The following is a 4,386-nucleotide window of genomic DNA, read 5'->3' as shown; positions in this document are numbered from 1 at the left end:
GTCCTTGAGTAGAAGTTAACAGAGAAAGTCTCTCTCCCTCCTAGGGATCTGAATTCCCTTGCCCTGGTAAAGATGCTAGAGGAATGAGGGCGTCCCTGGCGATCTTCCCCAGATGGTAGCCACTTTCTCCCCCTCACTCCCAGACTCTGCAGAGAGCTATCTCTGTGCCCAGCTCCTGGCATCACCCCAGTGCACCCCGGGCTTTGGCTTAGTGGAGGAGGCTGTGGGTTTCCAGCCACAGCCGACTTTGGTGCTTTAAGCTTCCGCTGCCACCCCAGAGACCCGGCCTTTGATTCCCACATCCTCAGCCTCCCCAGAGGCGCTCTACCTCGCGGCATCCTGTGTACATCACCCCTGGGAGAAGCCGCAGGGACCGACTGACTGCAATGTCCCCTCCCCCTCTCTCGGCTCACATCTGCATTTCTGAATCTCTCTTTTCCAGGCTCATGCTTCAGCTCCTGGGGTGTCTCCCTCTGGGCTGCAGCCACTGCTGTTCCCCTCTCCTTGGGGCTCCCCTGTCTCTTTTTCCTCCTCTTTCCCCTCTCTAGATATCACTAAGATCTAGTTCTTTCTACACTGTAAACAAGCAGCCCAGCTTCCTGCCGACCAGCAGGTCTTTCACAAGCTTTGATCTGAGGCGAAGCTGCAGAGGATGGTGGGCTGGACCCAAGGGGTGGATGTGAAAGGAATTGGCTGCCGAGTAGGAGAGACACAGTGGACAGAGAACAGTAGACAGCTTTTCTGGAAACAAAACAAAACACAGAGGTCTCAAGGGAAGACATGAGGGAAGGAGAAAGGGGCTTCGCAAGGCCATCAAAGCAGCAGCCACCCTTCCAGGGCTCCACCAACACACAAAGAACACAGGGCCTGTCAGAAATGATGGAGGAGAAGAGGCAAGAGGCATGCCGGGAACACAGAAGAGACAGCCAGGGACCACACAAGGAACGTTATCAAAATGGCAATACATACCACACACCTTTCCGGGTGCTTGAGGTTCCTGCCACCCTCACAGGGCCCCCAGAGATGGGAGAGGAGGCCGCAGTCCCGGCCCAGCCCCACCACAGCGACAGTCTGTGGTCCCACAGGCACTTTTATCTCCCCCCACCTCAGCCCCCAGTCACCCCGCTCTGGCCCAGCCCTGGGATGTGCCCCCCACCACACACCCTTCAACTCTGACTGGCTTTGTGTAAACTTCCTAGAGATGAGACCCTCTAAGCAGCCCTTGTGGTTCAGTGGCTGCAACCTCTGCCAACCTCTCCCCTGCCTCAGATGCCCACAAGCTGGAGGGTGGGTGGGGGTGGGTGGGGGTGGGGGGGTTCTGTGCCCCCCTCCTTCCCTAGTCTCTGAAAGGTCTAAGCGGAGCTGTAAACAGCACTCAGCATCGACCCTACAGATGCCCACCCGTCTCCATCCTCCCCACACTCATCTCATTTCCCATCTCCGTCCAAGTTATTCAGTCCAGCGAACATTTACCGAGTGTCTAAAACGTGCCACACCTGGCCACCCAGCTCCGGTCACTGACACTTCGCCACTGTGGCCAGGAGCAAGACCCAAGGCCACTTCGCGTCTCTGCCTAGAACTGGGTGATGGTTGGGGAAGAACGTGTGTGTGTTTTGAGGCAGGCCTCTACAGTGAGTGCCCAGGGTTGAGAGGGGAAAGGGGTCCCTGATTATCTGACTCCCCAGGGCCCCTTCCCTCAGCCCTGCAGGGCGGCCATTTTGTATCAACCCACAGATCCAAGACAGCACCAGAAATCAGAACAAGAAGCAGCAGTGGTCTCCCTCATCAGGGTCTTCTCTCTGCCTTGCTTGCCCCCCCCCAAAAAAAAACCAACTCTGTGCCCCACAATCAGGACATTTGGAAAGTGCTACTCCATTCAGCAGAGTCTTTGAATTATCAAAGAACCTTCTATTTTGAAGGATCAGACTGACCCTCAGGGGACCCCTCTCCCGGAACAAGTCTATAAACTGAAGGACATTCGGGGCTCAGCATGACTTCCTGACCATGTGGTGCTAAGAGATGCGAAGGGTCTGACTGAGGGTGTAGAGGCAGGGGGCTAGAGTTGGATAACTCACCCCATCTTGAGAAATAAGAGTCCTGCTTCATGCCCACTTCCCGCCAAGACCAGCTCTCTTAGGATCAACTGTTCTGACCACATGTCTACCACAAAAAGTACCCACTTACAGCTCTCCAGAGGTAAGAGTCCAGTTTTGATACTTTCTGAGAATCTCACTCCCCCGTTTCCTAACTCACACTAACTGAAACAGGGTTCCTTTCAAAAATTCTAAATATCAATCCAGGCATAGTGGCATGTGCCTTGGTGCCACTGACTGGGGAGGCTGAGGCAAAAGTGTCCCCAGAGCCCAGCCTGAGCCGAGGCCAGCCCAGGTAACATACGTAGTGAGACCTTGAAAACAAAATACAAGCCAAACTCCTAAAACTTCACAGAAAAAGACAGGAGTCAGAGCTCACACACACACACACACGGAAGAGTCGGAAGAGGCTACAGAAAGCATGTGGTTTAAATTGTTCTTGACTCGATGATGCTTGGTGAAGCATCTTTAGTGGTGATTTTAGAAAAATTGCATGTAGTCCACTTCGGTCCTCCTCTTTCTCTGTTCATTTCTTATGTCTCCTCCATATTCACCACCTGTTCATTCTCTCTAATCGTCCCTCCTCTCCGTAACTGTCTCTGCCTTTTCTTTCTTCCCGGCTTCACCTCTCCACCACTGCCCCCGGCCCCTCGGCCTTCTGCTGTCTCTCTCAGCCATTGCCTCTCTGAGCTTGCATTCTAGTCAGGGTACTTCAGCTGAGCACCTGCCGCTCCGAGCACTGTTCTGTGCCAGGGTGGGCAGGCGAAGATGAGTATGGCTTGCTGCTTAACCTTTTGACGCTCATGATTCCAGTAGGAGATCACTGTTTCATGACCTATCCTGAGAGAAACGTATGAGAACTGGGCCACAGCTGGGAACAGAGAGCCGCATCCAGAACATTCCGGCGCATCTGCTGCCATGCCTGCTGCCCCTTCCAGCTCCTTGAAGGAATGAAGTCAAGCGCGCCCCTTACCTCTGGCCAGCCGGTCTTCCAGCTGCTTCTTGCACAGGTGTGTCTGTGTGAGGGTTCGAGGCTCTGCAAACAGGTTCCTAGTGAGGGAGAGAGTTTTGCTGTGTCTTCACAGATGTTCGTAAGTGAAGAAACAGGAAGCCTGGTACTGAGGCTCCTCTACACGCCAGACGTGGGCCAGCCCTCTGGAGTCCCTCCCTCCCTTCTACCCTAAGCTGTTCGGGAAATTGAAGAGTTAAAACTGTCAAAGTCATTGGAAATAGCTGAGCAGAATCAGGCTAGAGCCTGAATGTCACTGTCGTCTGTTTGGGGGCAAGAAAAAGGCTGACACAGCCAGATTCAGCTGGCGTGAGGCAGGGCTTAGGGGCACATGACTGTAACCCCAGTACTTGGGAGATTTGGGCAGAAGAATCACAAGTTCAATGCCAGACTGGACTATACAGTAATACCACGTTTAAAAAAAAAAAAGTCAGCCAAAATTTCATCAGTGGAAAATTTAGGTGAAATTACATTGCCCAACAAACCCACGAAGTCGGCTGTTTAGAGGTGATTAAGGGCCTAGAGGAAACAGCAAGGGCCAATATGGCTCCACGGCAGCTCATGCAGTGCTGGGTTTGCCTCCCCCCTCTCCTGGGGACTGAGCAGGTAGCATATTGCCAAGAAGCAAAATGCATGAGACTTTTGGGTGTCTCCTCTGTGGAAAAGGTACGGAGAAGCCATTTAGACTGCGTGGCCTCTCTGACAGGAAGAGCAGGGTCGCTGTGTTTGGACAGGTGGGCAAACACAGCCCTGCTTCCTTTAGTGACAATTTGAGAGCAGCTGCCGCCACCCCACAAAGGGATTCTCGTTCCACACCCTGAGCACATCTGTGCAGTGTGGCTTCTTCCAGGACTGTGAGCAGCAGCTGCTGCTGTGTATCCGGCTCATGGCGGCAGAGAAGGGCTGAAATGTGGATGTCTGAGAGGACAAGAGTGACCGTGGACCACACTGTGGCTCACATCGTTCCACCCAGCCCGGTACACACTGTGAGGAAGGAGGGAGACATTTAGGGGGCCCAAAGGTTTTGTTAAAAACCACCTAAGAGGGTCACTGATGGATCAGAGCTGCAGGACAAGGACTCAGGAGCTTTGTTTCTCCTGACAGCATCAAACAGAGCCGAAGTGAGGTTTATAAGCACAAAAATCACAAACCCATTTGTCACCAAGTTACAGTGACAATTTTCACCAATCAAGAATCAAAGGTTTGGGACTTTCCTTGAGTGGTCTGTCATTGTCAACCGACATACAATGCAAGCCTTCAGTCCAACCAATCAGATGCATTTGT

General features: G+C 52.9%; 1 protein-coding gene across 2 annotated transcripts in view; it reads right to left on the bottom strand.

Annotated features, from left to right (window-relative positions):
* Nucleotides 1–3,235, bottom strand: part of Cd4 (CD4 molecule) — a 26,280-nt gene extending 23,045 nt beyond the window's left edge. The window contains exon 1 of one of the 2 annotated variants that reach the window (XM_037204139.1): nt 3,067–3,235. The gene's annotated coding sequence lies outside the window, so the exon portion shown is untranslated. The remainder of the gene's footprint in view (nt 1–3,066) is intronic. The other variant, XM_028892353.2, reaches the window with a different exon arrangement.
* Between the last annotated feature and the right edge of the window lie 1,151 nt (nt 3,236–4,386).

This window comes from Peromyscus leucopus, chromosome 3, assembly GCF_004664715.2.
Source record: "Peromyscus leucopus breed LL Stock chromosome 3, UCI_PerLeu_2.1, whole genome shotgun sequence".
Taxonomy (NCBI): Eukaryota; Metazoa; Chordata; class Mammalia; order Rodentia; family Cricetidae; genus Peromyscus; species Peromyscus leucopus.
The sequence above is the reverse complement of the archived record's forward strand: the minus strand, read 5'-3'. Positions and strand labels throughout refer to the sequence as shown.